At 47.3% G+C, this 23648-nt stretch overlaps 1 protein-coding gene across 3 annotated transcripts in view; it reads left to right on the top strand.

Annotated features, from left to right (window-relative positions):
- The first annotated feature begins 1828 nt into the window (after positions 1-1828).
- LOC119177237 (innexin unc-9) overlaps positions 1829-23648 on the top strand; it is a 73792-nt gene continuing 51972 nt past the window's right edge. For 2 of the 3 annotated variants that reach the window (XM_037428660.2, XM_037428662.2), the window contains exon 1: positions 1829-1956. The gene's annotated coding sequence lies outside the window, so the exon portion shown is untranslated. Of the gene's footprint in view, positions 2008-23648 lie in introns of all 3 variants that reach the window. The other variant, XM_075878319.1, reaches the window with a different exon arrangement.

Raw genomic sequence — 23648 nt, 5'->3', positions numbered from 1 at the left:
TCATTAAAGTGATACGTTTAGATTAAGCCAGCTACACGGAAATTGTCTTTGGAACTCGCTCAAGCAGAAAAAAAGCGTTAAACAATTTTATCCTTTGACGTATAAGGATAAGAATGGAGTTCAGATGAGAGAGCACAGTGACTTCAGTTTATTTATATTCCACGCTATTACGTGACACAGGAGTAGGACAGACAGCTGTGTGTTTCTTTTTGTCGGTTGCACATTTGCTTAAACAGAAGGAATATTATACGAAATAATATTTTGCTCATAGCGTAACCATAAACAGACCATTCCAAATAATCACTGCGAAGCAATGAGGAACGCGGAATGTTCAATTCTTTATACGAAATGTTGATGTACGGGAATTAACAAGGGCCCTGTTTTTCTCTTTCCGCCGCCTCTTTGTGCGCGAAACCACAATCAGCAGCTGTTAGAAATAATTCTCACAGAATGAATTGTCCAATGCTGAAGTCAGTGTAGTATGGCACCCATATATCGGTAATATTCTTTAATGCATGGAATTATGACATTTATAAACGCTTTCGTCCTAACTGAATAAGCGCTGATTGTGGACAACTTGATTGATTATACTTGAAAAAAAAAAAGGTGGTTGTGTTCGTGGTCTGTCTATTTTTAGCTTCCCTCTAGTTTTCATTTCTTGAAGTTCTGTCCTACTTTGCACTTCTTGTCGGTTGGTTTCACACGTGTACATTTCTTGCTGACAAACTTGTAACGTATACGTAAGTTCTTGTACCTCACTGTGCAATAACGCCGTTTGTCCCAACGTCAGAGTCAGCGCTGAGAAAAAATAAAGGAGCGGGAAAAGAACACCGGAGCTGCACTCCGCGCTGCACGTCGTGTCCTAACGGTGCACTGAGCCTGCAAATGCAAGAGTCTTTCGCACAAGAAAAACAAAAGAAGAAGAAAAAAGAGGTGCTTCTCAAAACTGTGTGGGCGCCAGCGAATTGAAAGACAAATCGAAATGTTGCCTGCATAAAGAGGAAGCGACGACCTTCCTATATTTGCGTCAGCCACTGCGGCCGCAGTGGTTGACTCCTTAAAGGCCTTTCCGATTTCTTTTCCGACGCGCTCACCGAAGTACTAAAAGGAGCCGTTGGGACAACCGGCTGTACACTTTTTTTCATGTTGCATCAGAATAAGGTGTCTCCCTCTGCTTTGACTGTAGGGTGTGTAAGCGTCACTCTCTTCCCTTTTTATTTTCTTGCGCCCGTGGTGCGACCGAAAACTGTTCTTGCCGCGTCCGCTTGAAAACCAGCGTGTAGCGAAGACAGCGAACAAGAAATATATCTCAAGTTGCAACATCGACCGCCTTTGCGCAAAGGTTTGCCGATATACAGCCTAGGAGCTCAGTAGCCGTGCAGGCAGTGTCGAAATGATTGAAAGATGTCGAAGCTGGTGGGGTGCTCCACTTCGTGGAGGCTAGTAGCAATACGCGTTTGCTGCCAGAGCGGTAGCGTCCATTAGTAACGTGATTGGGACACATTGGCAAAATACTGAGTGATGAAAAAGACGCTGGAGCCTGCGGAAAGCACCATAGCGCGCGTTCTTTGGCACCCGATGGTTTCTCCGTGTGTAAGGGTTTCTTCACGCGAAGCGTGGCAAAGTGTGCGGGTGCGGGTATCATAAAGTGGTCCTAATTTCTTTTGTTTCAGAAGACCTGTGGCCGGCCATGCGCGGCGTGTCGCCATCGGCCTCTGCGAAGCGCGGGAGGCTGCCGTGAGGGAAAAGGGGAAGGCGCGCATCCCGGAGGCGCCTGATGGGAGCGACTGCAGCCCCCTGGCGGTGTGCTGCTCCTCGCGACGCTGCTGCGCGCGGGCGCAGCAGAACGCCAAGGCTGCCAGTGCGGCGAGGAGCTTGCCCGGTGCGCTGCTGCTTGGCGAGGGACTGTGCGCGCCAGTGATGCGCCTCCCCGGGCCCCGTCGGGACTGCACTCAGGTAAATGCGGCCCCCTAGGAGAGGACGCCTTGTCTGTGTCTGTGTCTGCCGGTAAGTGGCCCTCCTGACCCCCCCTCTTGGGGAATCGATGGCCGGGGATCAGTCATCGTTCCCTAATGGCCGCACCCCCACCCCATCCGCGATCGATGCGCCCTCGCACGGGCCCACGTCCGGGCCGACCCCGCCCCAACCATCGTCTATAGATACCCATCTATACACGATGCCCACCCCTCCACCCCCCGCCACACCGCTGGCTAACTCGGGAGCAAGCGCTGGCCGATGGACCCCCTTGGCACTCGAGCCCCCCAGGATGTGGTCCCAGCACCACCGGAGCACCAGACCCCAGGCCCGCCATGAGTGCGCTTCGCCAGCAGCTGGGGCCGGTCCCATCCCTAGCGACAGACTGACCACGCTGAACAGCCGTAGGACAGCCTACGCTGTGTAGGGTGTCCTACGGCCGTAATACCGTGCCCACTAGCGGCCGCCTCAAAGGTGCGCTCCAGTCCGCGAACCTCCAAGGGAATGCTTTGGCCCAAGATTTCTTGCAGAGATTCCTCTGCTATGTGCACTTGGCATTAAGGAACCTAGCAGAATGTGCCTTCAGCGATCATTGACAGGCGGCGATGGCAAGGGGTAAAGCAGCGTGACGTTTAGGCCGTTTAGCAGGGAGCTTGTTAAGGAGTAACGTAAGGTGACCTCAATTCACCATCCCTCTTCATGTTCGCTTTTGTTGCAATTGAACAGCTGCTTTATTAGCAGAGCATCGAGTTTCGATGCACAGATGCTGGAGAGCGCATCCGGCCTATTCTAGAGCAGGCGTCGTGAGGTCGATCCATTTTCGCGCGCTGCAGCAGCTTCGGCTCATGCTCTCGTCCTGCAAGCGCACGCGGTCAGCCGCACGCGCGCAAAGCGGAGTGGGCTGGAGAGGGAGCGACTTCTGCCGGGGCGCGCGCACCACGCGGGATCGCGGCTTTGACGTCATCGATGGCCCAGCTTCATCAGAAGGCTTCCCGGGACTGGAGCGCGCGGGCTGAAATCCTTCGATAGAGGGCAGAGCATGTCTTCCGCACACGCTTCCGCCCTCATGCTGGCACGGGCCACTGTTCCGAACCGTGTTCATGAATGAGAACACCCCTCGATGCTTGGGATGCTTGGTGAAGAAAAAAAGAACGCCAATCTCTACGGGCAGTATTCTGAGTTGTTCATTCGAACGTTACTCGCTGAAACGCTTCGAGAAAATGGGAAAGCCTTTAAATAAAGCATTAGTGGTGTACATTGCACTGAATGATACTGGTGAAACGCAATGTGTGCTTTGGTGTATCTTATTAGACAAGTATTGCAATCCTGAAGCATTCATCGCTACACTGTTTCTTGGTGTGCACTAACCGCCATCTTGAAACAAGGTACAGCGCGAAAACTTAAGTTGCTATCGTTATCTGAAGTGCACATTGCTTGGACTTCTCTTTTCTTACTAACCTAAAATTATAATCAAGATCTAAGCCCGCAAAAGAGAATTGAACAGTTTCTTACAATTTTACTGTACTTCTGCTAGTTCTTTACTGATGCCGTGACTGACTTATGCATGGATCTTCACTATTAACAAAATTTGCTTTGTTTCGTGCGAGCGGATTTATGCACGTGACTCTATATTGTCAGTATTATAATTCAGCAAAAGTCGCCGATGCCTAACAATGTTCGTGTGCTGCTGTCACACGACCAACAATTGCATGCAAACGTGGATAACGCCATCAATGTATCATTGTTGTGACGGAGTTGAACGCATATGGCCCGCCAGCACAATGTCTAGATGCTAAAGCTGTAAAGGAAGTCCTAGTTGAATAATATTCCACCACATAGTCACAGAAATCTATGAGGCTCTTAAATAAGCAAAGTGCTAGCGACAGTATTATGGGTAGAAAGTAGCACCATTTGTCCTATCTCTTAGTGTGACCTCCTGTTCATTTGGCGTGCGTTTCATTCGTTCATTGCCATGCTTTGCCGTAAGATTGAACTGTTTAGTTTATAAAACGAAGCACTGAAATGCGTGATTTGGAGACGTTATCGTGTACCCGAGAGCAAAATATTGTTATTCAGCTTCATCACCTGAAACAATCAATGAGGACAAAGCTCCAAAGACGTGATACAATAGTCAAGCCGAACAATAGTCTGAACCCCGAAGCTATTATCACATTTGAATAACAAGCGCAGAATCTTTGTGCTCCAAGGGCAATGATTTCCAGTCGTGGACGCCGTATATTGGTCGCAGTGAAACTGTTGTCGGGCATATGACAAGATTACGTAAGCATCACCAGAACATTCATCGATCACAATGACGTGTAAGCTGAATAGCAGACGCCACGCATCATCGTGTTGTTTCATTAGCACGCAGAAGTGGTAAGCCATCGCTGCTTACTGAACTTAAGCACATTCCTCATCTCCGCTTTACAGGAAGAGCAAACGATTGGGAAAGATTGATGCCCGAATTCTGAAAGTAATAGCCCCCGTGTGTGTTGTTAGAAGGTTTCTTTCCATCTATTTCACTATGAGTAAACGAGGACTTGGTTGTGCCTTCTTTCTGCCATTTGTTTTAGGTGTCCTATAGTTTTGCAGCCGGCGTATAATTACTCTGCAACCTATGTGCATAATACGCTGATCTTGGGAAAGAAAACCTGGCCTGTATGCACGCTGGGTAGAGAGAGAGAGAAACAGGAGAGATGCTTAAAAGCACGGAGGAAGGCAAAGAGGGAGGGAGAACGAGTTATCACAAGAGCACCAACCACCGTCAGTCAGTATGGCAGCATACTGTCACTCCGCAGTAACGCATGCACATAAAATAAAAATGTTTGACAAAACGACATAATATTGTCAAGCGGAAAGTGATATAACGTGCATATGGGGAGACGTTGTACGTAGTTGGGTGCAAATAAAGAACAGCGTTAAAAATGTGCACATGGTATTTTGCTTGAACTTTTGTGCAGAGACTTTGCTAAGCAAGTGTTCATGAAAGCCCCTTCATACTAATATTTAGAAGTGTCAATGAATATTGCGAATTTTAATACAGTTTACCCGAGCTCCGGTAAAGCAGCTGAGGCACCACAAGGTGGATTCAATGTCCACATTACATTTGTTTAGGGGTATACTCAATGCGTCCTCGATTTTATTCGAGCCATCCGTGCTGCCGAGTCTCAGCCTCTGTCAAGTTTGGAAGGTACAAATATTTCTTTTGCCACCCTTTTGTGACTCGCTGGTATATTCACTATTGGTTCATTGATCACTGCATTCTTTGCTGCAAAGCCGGCTTATTGACGGTAAAATAGAGTGGCCATTCACCGAGTACACCACAATCGTTGACACTGACTGCCATTTTTATCGCACGCTCATCAGTCATAAAAATGCTTGTATGAATTGCAAAGCTACACCGCTAATACTTGCTTGATCTTTCCGCGTTTGGAGCGAAGCCCATTTCAACGCAGGACATCGAAACCGTGCTCCCGAGGCCTATGTTTCAGCGCGCCCCCTATTGTGGGAGCGTGTCAAGCGCGCAATAATAACACATAAGGGTAAACAGGAAACGAGGAATGCAGTTCCATTGCGTTATGGCTTCTTTTTAAGCTGCTCTCGCAACATGTATCTAATCTTTATTTCTTTACACGTGTTCTGTTCTTTATAACAGTTTACATTCCCTATGTGGGAGTGCATCATGGGTCAGTCATGCAGAAACTATACAGGCTAGTGAAACTTTGAAATTGAACGCTACCTTGTTGCATATTACAAGTGCTCATGATTACTTTAAACATTGCTCTATTTCTTTTAGTCTGCAAGGAGAAGCCGACACAAAACGTACTTAAGTGAGCTTCGCAAGTTTTGCAATATTTGCGTAAGAATTTTACAATATTTACACGAAAGAACTGCGTTATGTTCAAGAAGTCAAGTGCAACAAAATTTCCAAGCTGTTTAAAAAATACTGTAATAGAGCAGACTCCCTGTGAAACGTTTAAGATGCGAGCTTAAACGCCACTGAACGCTTATAAAATGGCCGTTTCTGATGTCGAATCTGACAAAGACGTCGCCTTCGCGGCTCACCGGTTGTAACACGGGACAATGAAATGAACGCACGGCTTTTCGCCATAACATTCCAGATAACAAACAGTTAAAAGATATTTAAGGTGGCATCACTGGACCTACATATGTGATTTACAGTAATAGGGGGCACCCGTTGTCTACTTAGGTACTTTTTAAGGCTGCTAACCAGACAACTACATCATTATCAGCCCCGCGGCCATGCCAAAATTGTTACAGTGCATGGTCCAAACTCTTCATTCTATCAGTTGAGTCAAAATTAAATTCCACTGCTGTTCACCTTTATTTTGGATGACTTGAAATGCTTTACCATGCACCTAAATCTAGCTACATGAGTGCTTTTGCATACCGCCCCCGTAGTATAGTGTGGCCGTTGTATTGGGGAATCAGACCCGTGAGCTCATAGACGATGGAATATACCGCGGCGGCTGAGAAAATGCGCGGTCACCGTGCCTCGCAGAACTGCATCTTTGTAAACAGTGGAAAGCGTTGATGAAGTTGAGTGGCGCACGATGCATAGGTGGGCGCTTCTGCAAGGCATAGCATTGTCAAGTTGTACGCAAGAAAACGGCCCAGCAAAGCTCTATTAAAACTGGTGCTGCTGTAATACTCAGTTTAAACTGAATAAGATTTTAAATAAAACAGAGAAAGTATATTGATGATGTCTAAATATAATGAGTTATTCGCGCCTGGCCTTCAACAGTCTCTCTAAAACATTCTTTATTCAGGTATTTACAATAGCACGTCTAGTTTTGTCAATTTATTGTCCAGTAAATCTTACATAAGTGTTACAGAAGGTCTTTCTGAAGAATTGCCTGTCCTTTCTGCATCGAAAGGGAAATTTGTTGAGTAATATTAGAAGTGGTCCACTGCCGAATATACGCTTTTTACATCTTGCTAGTTGCTGGTAAAAGGACACAGAAGGACCTGTAGCACTTAAATTTTTTAACTTATTTAGACATGTGCCATCCGATAAGGTGCTGCGCTTATACGCTATCAGAAAATGTTAAAACAGTAGATTGCCTAAATTGAAGCAAAGGGGTTCTGGGTCTCCATTTTATATAATGCAGGCTAGTTTGCATTTTCTCCTATTTGATGTCACTATATAGAAGATAATTTATTCTGTTCTTGATTCTGGTCTCTTCTATTCAAAACTTCTTTCTCTATTGATATAGACTTGTTTTCCTCCTGTTGAATTTCACTTTGATCTTGCCGGCAAGCATAAGGCTGTTTGCAGCTATTTTTAATTTGTTGTACACTTTCTCCTTTTTTGAAAAACCGGGCCTTGATTCCAATCTAACCTGTTGCAGTTTTAGAAGATCTGTATAATTTCGATACTTCGTCACTCGGTACCTTTTGATGGAACTGCAAGCAACACATGAGCACGAACCTTACTATTTCGTCAAATGCGTTCGAGGTAATAGAAGAATTGCTAGGTTTGAGGCGTGAAGTCAACCATGAGGGCAGTCACTAAACTGTGCGGCATATTAATGCTTGCTGAGTTACGCTAGGACTCAAAAGCACGCAGCCCTGGAATCACCTCCACCTTGTCTGGCTGTGAGATTAACGCCCTCAATCCGGTGGCACCAATCATAGAGTTTCCTAAAATACACTAGAGGGAACTTTGGCGCTAGTGTCTATGGGAGCTGCAACGCACGTCGCTTCAGCGAGCATGAGAATAAGGGGTAGTACACACATTTTTCTAATTTTCGTACTTCTGGCCTGCTTCTGGCTCCGTGTGTCTTCGTGTGGCTTAGAGCTGTTTTTTCATGAAAACATAAATTAGTAAATGTTCATCGTTTGCGCTTCACAACCTTATTTCTTTAGGCTTACCATTTCGAATCAGGTCACTAAGTTCAAAAGGCTTTGTTCTTTCTTTCACAACAAAACCGTAACCATCAATAAACGAAGCCGCATTTACGATTCACCGCCCACAAGTTCGAAGGCTAGGCAAATGTGTGTACTACCCCTCATTCCCATGGTCCTGCGATCGCAGCGCCAGAGTCCTCTCTAGTTAATTTTAGGAAACTCTATGGCGCCAACGTCTTCGTACGAATTCGCTCCCAGACCCCAGACTACTCCGCTGAGTCCTTTTTTTCCCTGGTGTCGTCATTGGTGGGTCCCCATATTCTCTCGTCCAATATGAGCGCTCTCCTGCTCCCTTCACCACCACCGTCAAGGAACAAACACCGCCTGCCCGGCTGGTCTCTTCCTTTATGTATAGTCTCGCCCACCACCACTTTACGCCACTCTGTGCGAGTGTGTGTTGCGCAACACCGGTGCACGATAGCTGGGCTTGTCAGAGCTCCTGTACGCGCTATCCCATCTGTCTTCATTGTCTAGTCCACATATTCTCGCTACAGATGCTACACCACCGACCGATATCGTGCGAGCGCGACGAGAACCGTCCCTCGTCAATCTTCTCATATGAGGCATGTCGCTTGCTGTCATCGTTATCATTATTATTAGTATTCGTGAGAAACACAAACAGCTGTACGCAGGAAAACGGCCCAGCAAAGCACTATTAAAACTGGTGCTGCTGTAATACTCAGTTTAAACTGAATAAGATTTTAAATAAAACAGAGAAAGTATATTGATGGTGTCTAAATATAATGAGTGATTCGCGCCTGGCCTTCAACAGTCTCAAATGTAGAGAAGTGCCCGCTTTAGCTTTCGCTTTTCGAAAAGGAAGTCTTCCCCACACGCCTGAAAGGGAGGAAAGAAAGGATGAAAAAGAAGAAGGTAGAACGTGTGAGCACTGCAGATGAGTCAAGTGAATAGAATTCTGGGACGACATTTTTCTTGAAGGAAAAGGGGGGTGTCGAACTGACTTGAAGCTCGTGTCATGTGAAAATTTTGGAACTAATTGAGGCTTGAATTATAAAGTGCCGCATGCGAATTAGAAGGAACAGGGCAGGAGAAGTGGCTGATTCGATGCCCCTCCAGCACCGCATCTTTTGTTTTGCCCACTGTCATTTACCTTTACCCAACTACTTTGTATTTAAAGTGAACATAATAATTAGTATATATGATTACTTTAAATTGATTTCCATTAGTTCTCATGGAGTTGACCAATGAAAAATTTAGCACTTCGGATCTCCCTTTTCTGTTCGTATGTTGGAAATTAAAGTTCCGTTTACGAGAGCCAAAGAAACCAACGAAAAAAAAAGGTCGGGCGGTTAATCAGTGCAGTCACCGTATTTCAGCCCTAAGTCAGTTTTAAGAACCCTCTCTATAGCCGGTGCACTTGGGCAACTGCACTGGTATGCGAACAGTGAATTCTGCGAAAAGCCAAGGTGCTGGAGCCTACCGCCTTCAAGGTACACTCGTTCTACATGTGGATAAAAGTTTCTGTTAAAGAGGCCGTGACATGGTCACCCAAAAATTTGTGGTTTTCAGTGAAGACTAGAAATAAAGGGTCTACTGCGCCTGCATAGATATGAGAAGTTGGCCGTAAAATAGTATATGAGTGCGAAACAGACCCTAGCAGTCTTCGGCTGTGAATCCCGCCCACCGCCGGCGACAGCCATATTGCCATGGCACCTGTGACTTCACGTGCAGGAAGGAATGGTGCCGTCGTCGTCTACCAGAGGCTCAGCCACTGCAAATCGTTCAATTGCAGAACCAAGCCGAAGAAAGCTCGAATATATCCATTTCACATGCTACTGAGCACAGAGCAATATCGTACGCCGGAATACAGACGCTCACACAGCCAGCTACTTGTTACGTCACGACTCACGAATGAACCACTGTTGCCCGACTCTCGAAACGCTCGCGTGCCTGTAAAATATAAATTTAAAAACTAAGCGCTTCACCAAATGCACTAAAGTTTCATTAGCCTATTTGGAAATGCTCAATGATTAACCCTCATAATACAGGTTCTGATCAGAAACTTAGGGTCGTGGCCCCTTGAAGAAGTTAAAAGCAGCAACTTTTATAAAAACTTCGATGCAAGAAAATATGTGTACCGCTTACACCTATATATATATATATATATATATATATATATATTGTGAGACGACGTCAGGTACGAAGGAGCGACCGTTTTATTGTCAACCCAGACGCGCGAGTCAGCAACCGAACAAGCAGCGAGCCGCTACGATGATGATGATCACGGTGCTTTGTATGCGCAGGTGAAAGTGAAAATGATGAGCAACACAATCAGCGCTCACACTATTTCCCCCCTACACGAAAGCGGTCTGCAAGACGTTCATTTAGTAAGTGTATGAGCGCTGGATATAAGGTTTCAGGCGAGACACATGGACGATCTCGGTCCCGCGACGACGGCGATCAGAAGCCGAAGTAACCGGCGCGACGCGATAATTTACGGCCGATGTTCGTTCAAGCACGGTGTAAGGACCCAGGTATCTGTGAATGAATTTTTCACAGAGGCCGGGTGTGCGAACAGGTGTCCAGAGGAGCACTTCGTCGCCTGGGTAGAATGACACAACTCGACGTGTCGCATCACAACGAACTTTTCGCTGGGTCTGAATGGTAGAGGTGTTGGCGCGGGCGATTGTGCGGCAGTGGTTGACACGGGCAGCGAATTCTTCCGGAAGGGACGCAGATGGGACAGAAGGCGTGGACAAAAAGCTGGTGTCTAGAACAAAAGATGGTGCACGGCCATACACAAGAAAAAACGGGCTGTAACTTGTAGTGCGTTGTATGGCAGTGTTATAGGCAAACGTGACGAAAGGTAGTATTGTGTCCCAGTTCTTGTGATCGGGTTGGACATACATAGAGATCATGTCTGACAAAGTTCTATGAAAACGCTCAGTAAGACCATTGGTTTGCGGATGATATGCCGAGGTGGTCTTATGGATTGTGTCAGAGGCCTGTAAAACTTCAGCGAGCACACGAGAAAGAAATGTCTTGCCACGGTCACTCAGGAGAACACGAGGGGCGCCGTGGCGCAGGATAATGGCACGCAGAACAAAGTCGGCTACTTCGCTGGCAGCTCCAGTAGGAAGAGCTGCCGTCTCAGCGTAGCGAGTAAGATGGTCTACGGCAGTAACAATCCAGCGGTGACCGGCGGCGGTAAGCGGAAGGGGTCCGTATAAGTCTATGCCGACGAACTCGAAGGGAGCGGATGGGCACGGTAGAGGCTGTAGAGGGCCGGCGGGAAGAGATGTCGAACGTTTTCGGTGTTGACATGATGAACAGGAAGTGACGTACCTGGAAACACTAGTGGAGAGGCCAGGCCAGAAGCAGCGAGTCTTAATGCGATCGTAGGTTTTATGAAAACCCAAGTGGCCAGCCGTCGGGTCGTCATGAAAGGCTTCTAAGACTTGGAGTCGAAGTGAGCGAGGTATGACCGGGACCCATCGGCTACCGAGAGGATGGTAAGTTTGTCGAAGTAGCGTTCCGTCATGAAGTTTGAAACGCGTGAGTTGTCGTCGCAAGCGGCTGTTGGGAGCACGAGATGAGCCGGTGAGCCGATCGATGATTGTACGGCAGTATGTGTCTGCACGTTGGAGCGAGGTGAGGTCTGCGGATTGAAGGAAGTCATCCGGTGCAGTGGGCTCGATGGGACTAAGACTGGTCATCTGCGTGGTCTCTTGGCTGGGAGGTGCTGCGCAGCAGGTAGATGCGTCATGATTTTGCAACAGCGGACAGCGTGACAAAGCGTCGGCATCTTGGTGTTTGCGGCCCGACCGGTATGTGACACTGTAGTCATACTCCTGCAGTCGGAGCACCCAACGACCGAGGCGTCCTGACAAGTTTTTTAATGATGACAACCAACAGAGCGCATGATGATCCGTGACGATCGTGAAGCGGCGGCCATACAAATAGGGGCGAAATTTTTGCACGGACCATACGATAGCGAGACATTCCTGTTCAGTGATGCTGTAATTGCGTTCCGCTGGGGAGAGAGTACGGCTCGCGTAAGCCACGACTTGCTCTTGTGAAGCCTGGTCACGCTGCAGCAGAACAGCGCCGATTCCGTGCCCACTTGCGTCAGTGTGTAATATAGTAGGGGCTGTGGGATCAAAATGGCGAAGAACTGGCCCTGACGTGAGGCATCGCTTCAGGGTCTGGAAAGCAGCTTCACAGTCATCTGTCCAAAGAAATGATGCACTTGTGGTCAGGAGTTTGTGAAGAGGAGCCGCGATAGTGGCAAAATCACGGACAAAACGGCGGAAGTAAGAGGCTAAGCCGAGGAAGCTGCGAAGGTCTTTGAGCGTGGTGGGCTTAGGAAAGTGCAGCACAGCGGCCACTTTGTCGGGATCAGGTTCGATGCCAAGCTTGCTGACAACGTGGCCTAACACTTTGATGCTGCGGCTCGCAAACCGACACTTCTTGGTATTTAGCTGGAGACCGGCTTTGGCTAGACATGTGAGCACCTCGTCTAGACGTTCTAGGTGTTGCGAGAAGCTGGATGAAAAGATGACGATGTCATCCAGGTAACAAAGACAGGTCTTCCATTTTAGGCCACGCAGCACCATATCGATCATCCGCTCAAATGTGGCTGGGGCATTGCAGAGCCCAAAAGGCATCACATTGAATTCGAAGAGACCATCAGGAGTAGCAAACGCTGTCTTCTCTTTATCAGACTCATGCATCGGGATCTGCCAATACCCAGATCGTAGGTCGAGACTTGAGAAATATTCTGCACCCTGTAAGGTGTCAAGTGCATCGTCAATTCGAGGCATAGGATATACATCCTTGCGCGTAATTTTGTTTAGTGCCCTGTAATCAACGCAAAATCGCACTGATCCGTCCCTTTTCTTAACTAGGACAACAGGAGAAGACCAAGGGCTTGTGGAAGGTCTGATAACGTTACGTGCGAGCATGTCATTGACTTGTTCCTCGATGACCTTGCGTTCTGAAGACGACACGCGGTAAGGGCGACGGCGGATAATACGAGAACCGTCTGTGGCGATGTGATGAGAGGTCACCGTAGTTTGACCTAAGCCATCCGAACAAACGTCAAAACAAGTCTTGTGTTTTGTTAAAAGGGCCATTAAGTCATTAGTTTGCGTTGGAGTGAGATATGGACTCAAAGTGGCTTTAAGCGCATTAGATGAGCCTCCTGGTGGCGTACACTTAGCGACTGACGGCGGAGACGATACAGTGACGACACATACCGGTGCTATGTCGATAAGGCTGGCAACAGTGGACCCCTCTGGCAGTAGTTGTGGCTCTGTTGTCGTGTTGTAGGCGGTGAGACTGGCATGACCACGCGAAAACCGCACTAGACAACATGCGATGGCGATTCCTCGGAAAATGCAGCGCTGATCGGGGACAACCACTGCGTCACCGTCAATGGTATCGCTGGATCTAATGGTGAGGATACGTTCTTGGGCCGGGGGCAGTACAAAGTCTGCAGCTGCAACAAGGTGAGGCGACGAAAAATCGTAAGCACTAGAATTTTCAGTGTCCGTAATGCGAATAACGGGCGGACCACACGAAATGACAGCGGAAGCGGCTGACAGGAAGTCCCAGCCCAATATAATCGGATGAGCACATGAAGAAAGCACAGCCAATTGTATATGGTGACGAATTCCGTCGATCAGAACACGAACAGTGCATTGTCCAATAGGGTAAATTCTATTTTCATTAGCACCACATAACACCGGACCAACATATGGAGTTTGCACTTTTCGTAGACGATGACATAGTTCGCGATCAATGACCGAAATGGCTGCTCCAGTGTCCACGAGTGCGTCAACCGAAATGCCTTCTACACAAACAGTTAGTAAATTTGCAGGGCGCGCAGGAGGAATTGGGACACTTCGACGACAGGCAGTTTCTCCTCCAAAAACTGCAGCTGCTAGTTTTCCGAGTGGCTGTCGAGGGGCATCAGGGCAGAACGTAAAGGCGAAGTAGTACGGCGGAAGGGCGATGGTGAACGACGGCGGGGTGAGCGGGAAGAACGAGGTTCACCGTGGGACAAAGGAGGCGAAGGCGAACGTCGTGACGAGGGAATGTAGGTTCCTGGAACGTAGGGGTCAGACCTCGCAGCCCGGTCACTCTCGTACGAAGAATAACCTCGTCGTTCATCTTGCTGGCGCCGACGGCAAAAGCGGGAGATATGTCCTCTTATGCCACAGTAGTAACAGACGGGGCGCGTAGGGCGCCAGGCAGGGAAGTGTGGTTGTGGTGGTGCCTTGGCTGCCATCGCGGCCAAATGGTCGTATACGACGTCCGTAGTTACAGGTGGAGTAGGTGGAGGAGGCCGTGACACGACTTCGGCATACGTAGGCACATGTAAGGGCACAGGAGGCGGGGCACGTGCGACGCTCGTCATCGACGCCAATTCGTCCTTTATAATTTCCCGCAGGTTAGGAGGGGGTGAGCGGGCAGGTGAAGTCGGTGCGCTGGCAGGAACAAGGCTGTTAAGTTCCTCTCTCACTATGGTGCGAATTAGAGCTCGCAGCTCATGCTCGCCAGTAAGACGAGTGTCATAGGAGGCGTGTGGAAGGCGCATTGAGTAAAGTGCGTCCAGGCGCTGGCAGGTGGTAATAATGTCCTGAACTGTTGTCGGGCTCTGCATGACAAGAGCATTAAAGGCGACGGAGTTGATGCCTTTCATTACTTGCCGAATACGATCGGCCTCCGGCATGTCCTTTTGGGCGCGGCGGCAGAGGGCCAGAACGTCTTCAATGTACGATGTGTACGATTCGTCAGGCCCCTGGATGCGGGTAGCGAGCTTCTGTTTAGCTACCTCAGAGCGTCCTGTAGAAGTGCCGAATATTTGACGCAGCTGCACCGTGAATGCTGACCAATCAGGAAAGTCGCGTTCGTGGTTATGATACCACGTCTTAGCAACCTCCTTCAGATAAAAGGGTACATAGCGCAGCTTATGTGCCTCATCCCAGTAATTGCAAGCACTGGTACGGTCGTAACTGTCCAGCCATTCTTCTACGTCCTCACCGCGAAGGCCAGAAAACACTGGAGGGTCTCGTTGCGAGGTACTCACGGTGTGGTGAGGCCCAGCAGGCTGAGCGGGTGGTGCGAAGAAGGCGGTAGGGGGTGGGTCGTTTTGCGCCATCACTGTTGGCAAGCACAGCCGTCGACCTGATCGGAGCTCCAGGGGTGACCGGTAGTGCACGAGGACTTGGGAATCACAGCACGCTCCACCACTTGTGAGACGACGTCAGGTACGAAGGAGCGACCGTTTTATTGTCAACCCAGACGCGCGAGTCAGCAACCGAACAAGCAGCGAGCCGCTACGATGATGATGATCACGGTGCTTTGTATGCGCAGGTGAAAGTGAAAATGATGAGCAACACAATCAGCGCTCACAATATATATATATATATATATATATATATATATATATATATATATATATATATATATATATATATATATATATATATATATACCGCACCTAACATGCAAAGAGGGATAACATGGGCTGGTATGTACTTAGTATAACTACGCAAGGAAGAAAATGAGAAGAAGCGATGAAACGATTGTTTCGAATCATTGGTTTGGATGGTCCTATACAACATCTTGCTCATTAAGACTGACGACTTTCAGTCAGATATGCTCGCAGTCTTGGTAAACTACAGACAATCGACTGTACGCTGTTGGAATAGCTGGTCACCAGCTAGCAAGCACAGAGCGGTACCCAACAGCTCTTCTGAATCACCAGAAGCGCGGTTCGTCTCCTCGGGAAGTGGCGATGAGTTCAGTTCTAATTGATGCTAGAGAAACTATCCAAAGCAAAAAAAAAAATGACCCCGTATTGACATGTTAATCTACGAATGTCGAAAGACGATAGTCTTGCATCTTTGGAGCGTGAACAAAACATTTATTTGATGTTCTGCTGAAGCAAATCGGTGAATGGTATTCTGGAGGCGCTGCGTAAGAGTGCCTAGAGCGTGTAGCGGAGGCGAACGAGTGCATCAAGTCACGTCACACGTGAGACATGAGCGCTATCTGGCAGTTATTTTGGAAAACGAAACGCGATCGAGGCTCTGAGACGGGCGTGCGCGCCCGTCTCAGAGGTGATAAGGTGTAGTACGCAAGGCTACGGGTAGATGCCACCACCGTGTCGTCTTAGCAAAGCGTTGAAAACACTTGTCTTTTCGTGCAAGCGTTGCATAGCCAGCGCAGCGTGATACACGCTACGTTCCTTAGAATTACTTATGTATGCCTTTTCTAGTAAAAGACGTACATACAGAATACATACGTGTTGTTATAGTGCCTCAGATATGCGCAATATTTGCTTTTTAAGCACAAGCATGAACGCTGAATCTTGAGCAACATTGGTGGGCGCTGCGAATGGGGTCGGCCGTTTGCAGTATCGGCTGGTGCCGTTTAGAGTACTCGGTACCTTTAAAGATGGACAAATAGACAAATGTACAGACATACAGGCAGACCAAAATTTTTGCCGTTTAGAGTACCCAGTACCTTTAAGGATGGACAAACAGACAAATGTACCGACAGACAAGCAGACCAATTTTTTTGCGTCGGAGGTGCCCAAGAAAGAATATCGCCTTTAAAAGCGTGCCCCGCAAAACGAGCAAGCCCCTTCTTAAGGTTTCTTAGCGCATAGTGTTTCCCCGCGCCACCGCATACCGCACTCCCGTGAAGCGCGCGGGCGCAGAGGAGAGAGAGCCCCTGGGAAGTGACCGATTAGTACACTCTGCAGCCTACGGTTGGCGCCACCGGCATCATTGTTGGGCTTGTGAAACTGAGTCGATCGGCAATGGCATCGATGATTCCAACTTTAGGGGTATAGGCGTCCCTAAGTCTAGGGACGCCTATTCCCTTTATGATTTCCCTCGCAGAAAATAGGGATGTTGGTTCCTCTTTCTGCATTCTGCACCCAAATACAATTGCTCGCGCGTGCTGAATATATGTAATTTTGAAGAAAAAAAACAAAAGTGAGAGGGTGGTGGGGGGGGGGGGTAGGAAAAAGCTGGGGAAACACAGCGCAACAAAATTACGAGGACGAAGGAACACAGTGCACAGGAGGAGTGCTGAACTTACAACTGAAGTTTATCGCACCGACCACTAGCTGTTATGGCGTACAGTGCCACAATGCCCTTCCAGCCAACCTTAAACGTCATAAAGCAATCTACAGTTTCCCGGAAAGGCACCACGTGCGCATTTTAAAAACAATGCGTGGTTTTGTATACGCTATAAAAGCGAGTGGACACGCAATAAAGCTCAGTTGTAAGTTCAAAGCTTGTGCTATACACTGTGTTCCTTCGTCATCATCATATTGTTGCACTGTATTTCCCCAGCTAAGTATGTATCAACTGGCCCAACTCGGGAGGAAGAAATTCTTAATATTGTTTGATTGCCCTTTGATCTAAAAAGGAGCATTGCGGTAGCATTTATGCGCTCATCGCATTTTCCTTAATGTTTGTCAAAATTAATTTATGTTTATTGAATCCTTCAAGTAATCAGCAACATACTATTACTGACTCTAGAGTGTTGTTGCACGCTCCAGTTTCCTGTCAGAATTAAGTGTCCCTAAACGGTGCGCAAGTTTCTTCCTGGTGTACTGCTAACGTTTAACAATTACGTATACCAATAACTTGTGACATTGTGGCACTCGCGCAAAACAATAAGCTTAAGATGAGTATGCACATGAACAGAATGAAGTATGTGGCTCCAAAGCGGCCATCGTTTCATAAAAAACACATAACAAATGTAAAGCTAACTCCAAGCAGGGACTCTTTCATCTGAAGTTACGTGCACATATCTCTTTAAAATTGCTTGGCTTGAATTTGCTTTCAACAGTGACTATCATTGATATTGTTGCCACACTTAAAAAAAATTCACCTAATATAGACTTTATTGTGATCATGAGCGGCGCTTTCAGTGTCGCTGTGAGCACTTGGAAAACTGCATTTACTGCATAGCTTACCTCATGTCGTAAGGGAAGGAAGATGGATTGAAGCTATTCACGCGAAAATTTGAACCAGCTTTTAAACTTGAGGCGCTGCCATTTCAGATACGTATAATGTAATTTGAGATATTTCGTGGTTGGTAAACATTAAACTCATCGAAGGTGCTGTGTACCCAAATGTGTAGTCAATAACCATATTCGTTGTGCCGATTGCCTGTACTCATTCAACTGAGACGTGTTTGTTACCATATCATAAAGTAATTCAAGGTGGTTGTCGAGTGAATTGAATCCTCAATGCCTATCACATTAACGCCCCATTTCCAAAAAAGAAACGGGATCAGTCAGTGAAAAAGGAATAGCCACGCCACCCGCTTACAAACTGCGAACTTTATGATGACGTAACAAGGGGTCGCCGAACAGGGTTTGTTTGCTGTTAGGTGATTCGTGTGAATTTTAAAGGCTTCAAATATAAAATGGCTTTGATGGTAGCATCGCGGACTGCGCTTCCGTTAGTGTCGGAAACGAGGCGAGTTTAAAAAGCTGTGTGCTATACGAACTTTCCTGGAACTTCAATGGCAGGACTGAAGTATTTGAACACCTGAAGTGGCTATCGATCATAATTTCGTTCGTGACTTGCGTTATCGCTTCATTGTTATAGGATCATACAAACTCATTCATATAGTGAAACTTTTGATTTAGTCGTAAGGCGTCTTTCCAAAATGTTTTCCCGTAGTGGAGCCAAACAATCTAAATTCCGAGAGAAGTGGTGAATTTATCGTATTTGCTTCTATAAGAAGAAATTTGAGGCTTACGCTTCATTACAAAGTGCTTCACAAATCAGGTCTGTAAGCGGGGTGATATACATTTGTCTGCAAATACGACGGAATCTGCGTTGCCAGAAAGAAATGGAGAACAGTTCATTATACTTGTGCGTAACAATACCTCGTTAATACCTCCGTCCGAAGTCAAATGTACAAAAATAATCCGCGTTCTGACTTGCGTTTTACAGTGGCTCATTGACTGCGAGTGTGTGTGTGTGTGTATCGCAAAAAAGCATGCGAACCTAGCCACTTGACACGCCGCGGCCGGTCGCAAATCAAAGATCGCAGACGTGTCTTGCCTTAACAATCGTTCGCCTATGGCCACAGCCAATGATTACGCCGGCGCCACCAATAATACCTTAATAAAGAAAGAGATAGAAAGACAAAATAGGAAGAACGCGTTGGTTAAGAAAACAACTGGAAACAAACAAACGGCAGGAAAGAGAGAACGATGGGGATGAGGGCTGCATAGAAAATTACGGCGAACATTCAGAAATTGCTTTTGGGGTTGGCTCCTGAAAAGATCGCAGCAACCACATGCGACCTCAATGCGGCCACATAAAGACCACTCGTAGATTTCAGGCAGAGCCCAATTTGGTAACGACAGCCCTTCTTCTTTGGGACACTTCGTGCGTACATTTTGAGAGCTGAACAAAGCACACCAACAGCGAGTGCCGGCACAACTCGGGCTGCGCTGAAGCGGACGAATGCCTTTCTTGCACCGGTAGGTAATGGACCTTTCGAAGCCCGCAGAAGATGGGAGACTGCATTCTCTCCTGCATTTTTCCTTATGCATCTTAGTCTCAGGTGACGTGTCGCACTGCATGTGGAACACGGTGAAATTTTAAACATCTATAGCGAGGCACGCCGATGCTGTCATTTTTTTATGCAACCAATCCAGAATCTTTGAGAGAATTGTGAGAGGCATATTCGGTGATGCGAGCCAGATGAGTGTGCCGTCTTCCTCACTTGACTTCGCTTCGCTCTATTTCCTTTTCTCCGAACTAAGGAAATGGTCTAAAATATATGCACGCCAACTGGCCGCTCTTTTTTTTTTGTCTACACGTGGTGGGTAGCTGAAAAGTTGGTAGGACACATTCGCTATCAAATAATGAATAATGATAATACATCTTATATGCGAAGTGTGAAGCTACTTATCACTGCCAACCAATGCGCATTACAAGGTTAAGGGGAAATCTATCTGACGTGTCAAGTTTTGTACGTCAACTTTCGCCTTCTCTAAAATTTATTTTTTTTCTCTCTCTCCTTCCCTCTGTAAGTTTATATAACTGCTTACTTGAGCTAGAAAATGCAGGAGTCACAAGGGAACGATTCCGTGAATTCAACATCGGATTTTGAACCTTTTCGCCGACTAGTATGAAAATTCCTGCTATGAAATCAACACGTGGCTATACTTCCGTGGCCTCAGCTTCTAACTTATGCAATAAGAATTTACGCCGTCCGGCAAACAACCACACAGTGGAATTGATCAGATAATAGAAACAAACGCTAGTAATGTCTTAGTGCAATGTACACCACGGCACTGTTGTTTACTGAAAGCTGCCCTTCTTCAAGGCGCGTGCTCAGGCAAGAACGCAAAGAGGCGAAATAAGGGCAGGGGGGCGGGGGGAGAACTATAAAAAGTTACTTGAGATATTGATGAAAGCTAGGAACTAAGTCTTGCTCAACATATCAAAATTGTTTATCGTGCTCTGAAATAGCGTATAGCAGAAGAAAATCTTCTAGGGGAGGTGGGGAGTGATGGGTGTGATAAATGTAGCAGTGTCCAGATTCTCATACACCCAGCGAAGCTGCCACGAAAACAAGCGGCGTCCAGCGTCCGAGAGTTACTTCTGCGAAACAATGTGGGGGTAACAAAAATGTATCCTAGATAGCGCTGTATCGGTGCCCCACATAAACCGACGCGTCGACACACCATGGACCGCCTTTCGGGCAACAATAACGGCCTTTTCGACCCTCGTCGTTAGTGGCATCGCTTGTGAGCAGCCCTGTGTCGCGTTCTGTTTGTGGTTACGCTGAGCACGGCTTACTTTTGTGACCCAGCAGCACGCTCAAACTGCGAAGTTTGAGCTGCATCCCAACTACTGGATGGAGAAAAAAAGAAAACTTCGAGCGAGAGGAACGAATCAACTCTTCGAATTCCCAACGTATGGCGTGCACGGAGCCGCGGCATAAACACTGATCCCCGACGCGCGGTCCGAACGCGACAGTTTGGAATGTAAATACGTGCTCGAACGGCGCTAGCATCGTTCGGAGCACGCACTCCGAGGCCGGCGGGCCATTCGCCGTGTAGCGTGCGATCCGGAGCATCGTTGGCGAATCGCCGCTGGCACGGCGCCACCAGCAAATGGAGCTGCGCGGCGGAATGCAGCGCGCAATCGGGGGAGCGGTCCGACGTGCGCGGCCGCCTGGGCGCGGTCGGGCGCCGCTAGGCCGCTTGGAGAGGAGAGGGTGGAGAAGCGCCATTGCTTGTGCTCACTACGGAACAGGCTGGCGGCACGCCATGGCCGCTGCACACACTGGACGCTGGAACAACTCTATTGATCCCCGTCCACTGGCGCTTGGCTGCATGCGGGAAGCGCTGCTGCTATTCGACGGCACTGGCAGCAACGCTTCTTATGCTAAGCGGAAACTTGTCCTGTCTGTCGGCCAACGACTGAACGGGGCATGAGGTGTGCCCGGAGCCTCCTCTAACTGATCCCACTGTAGAAGGGCCCTTAATGGCTGATACCACATATACCGCCTGTAATGGTGCAGCGTACTGGCCCTTTGCCAAGAAAAAAAGAAAGAGGAACAATGTTTTAGCGTTAGGAGGACTGGACTCGACAGAGGGTTTAACTGGCCTTGTCATTCCTAAACACAGCTTGTGCTTAACAGGCTGGCGATTATGGTAGCCCAGTGGCTATTATAGCGATATTTGCACGTAATCATGTCCTCACGTGTTTAAATTGCGAAAAGTGTTTTCCGTTAACAACTGTTGGTAAGATAAACTTTTACGAATGCTGATGGAAGGGTGGTCGGCCGTTGACAAAAAACACGAACGAAAACGCTTCGTGAATTCGTCTCCAAGACTCTCCAGATGCACCCATATTCCCCCCCCCCCTAACAATGCTGAAAATAAAATGATTTCACTGCATTTTTTGTAATACCCGTCCTTGTAGTGAGTGCAGCAGCACTCCGCGTGGTCTATATTGCGACTGATTGATTTATGCACTGAACTGCCAGAATAATCTTTTGTGTCACACTCCAGGGAAAAGTCTGCATTCCTCAGGGCTGATTGTTTTTCCGAACAACAACCTGAATCTATGTTACATACATTTCCTTCATTGAACGCTGCATACTTAATAACACAATAATGAGCATGAAGATCAAAGAAAGTAAACGCTTTTAAGACGGGCAACCATTTTGGTTTAGGGAACCCACTCGCCTCAAACAGACGTTTTCTTTAGAGTGTAGGGCTAAAAAAGCACATAAAAAATTTGCCTTGCGGAAATAAATACTACAAATGGTATAGCGCAATAGAGACAATCAAAAGATATTTCCTGTTTTGTCCTTCTTGAGAAACCCGCGGCCGTTTACAGAAGCACGTTGTGGTTTCTATTTAAGCATCTTCTAAGCAAGATATTATCAACATATTCTTTACAGGCTGCTGCCTAGTTACAGAAACTATCTGTGTTATGTAATAGTTCCCCACAAACGGTATGTGTTTTCGTGCCCCTTCAAAGGTTTCACCGGCCGCTCTTCCCACTCTGCCTCGGCAAACCGAATTCGTCCCGTCATGTACCATGGATGACAAGAATTAGGATCGGCTGTCCCATAGTATTTGTCGCACAAAGTAATCGGGCAGACAAAGATTGTACTGAAATCGGTGACTTGATGAGTGTCTTTCACATTTAGAAACTACTATTTGCTAGATGCGGCCGCTAAACCTACACTATCAGTAAATTGAAACAACTCCAGTTCAATGGAAACGGCACCTACGTCTGCCCAACCCCCCTCGCCTACCTTTTTTCCCCCTTTTGCTCTATTCCGCCTGAAAAAAAGAAGAAAATAAAAAAGTATGTCACTGCTTGGTCATGGCTGAAAATTAGGAGTAGCCTTGGATAGAAAGTTTTCACAAGTCGCACATCAAAAAACAAAATAAGCGGCACTTGCTATGCAAAATAGTTCTAAAGCAACTATGTTGCTATACTTGGTGACGACTTCTCAAAGATTGGGCTTCAAATTACTTCAAGCGCATTCTGTTGTTAGACTTCGTTTGCGTCTGTCGCACTTGGTCCCGCTTTCTAGCGCAGCTTCAGAGCAGCTACTGTTCAGACGCCGACAAGCATAACGCATTCACCCGTGGCGACAAGGCAGCGTGGTAGTTTGTAAAAGGCGCCAAAGCTTTATGTACAAATTTGTTGCTTTGCATCAGGGATGCGCCGAACCAATCTCCGCATTATATACACATTATGGTTGATGCTTTATGCATCAAGCCGTTTGTGCTGGTTTCACCGCATCTTTAAATGAGAAGTTATTTAGGCAAGCGTGCACGCTCTCAATGAGTAGAAAAATACCGCACACAGAAAGAGTCGGCTTAGATTCAAGCGCTTGTTAAAAAAAATTACTTTATGCTGGAAAGCAAAAGCAAAGCAAACTTTGCCCTACATCTGAATGATAGGCGAAGTTCGTAGCAATTTAAGGCGGGTAAAAGCCGAGAAATTCTACCGTTGTTGTTTGTATAGCACGCCGTGCAACGAACCCAGTATAGATGAAAAAAAAAAAAACTTGTTTTAGGCTCACAGTTGCTACCGGTTGTCACTGGGTGCTTTAATGTTGGCAGAAGTGGAAAACGGGCCCTAATACGTAGCACCTTACAGTGTACGGCCACGCGGGCGGATTTTATTCTGCTAGTTGTTTGTCGAACACCAGGAGCATGAAACCTCTGCCCGGCCTGATAATGAGCCCTCTCG

The sequence above is a fragment of the Rhipicephalus microplus genome, chromosome X, assembly GCF_043290135.1.
Source record: "Rhipicephalus microplus isolate Deutch F79 chromosome X, USDA_Rmic, whole genome shotgun sequence".
Classification (NCBI taxonomy): Eukaryota; Metazoa; Arthropoda; class Arachnida; order Ixodida; family Ixodidae; genus Rhipicephalus; species Rhipicephalus microplus.
The sequence above is the reverse complement of the archived record's forward strand: the minus strand, read 5'-3'. Positions and strand labels throughout refer to the sequence as shown.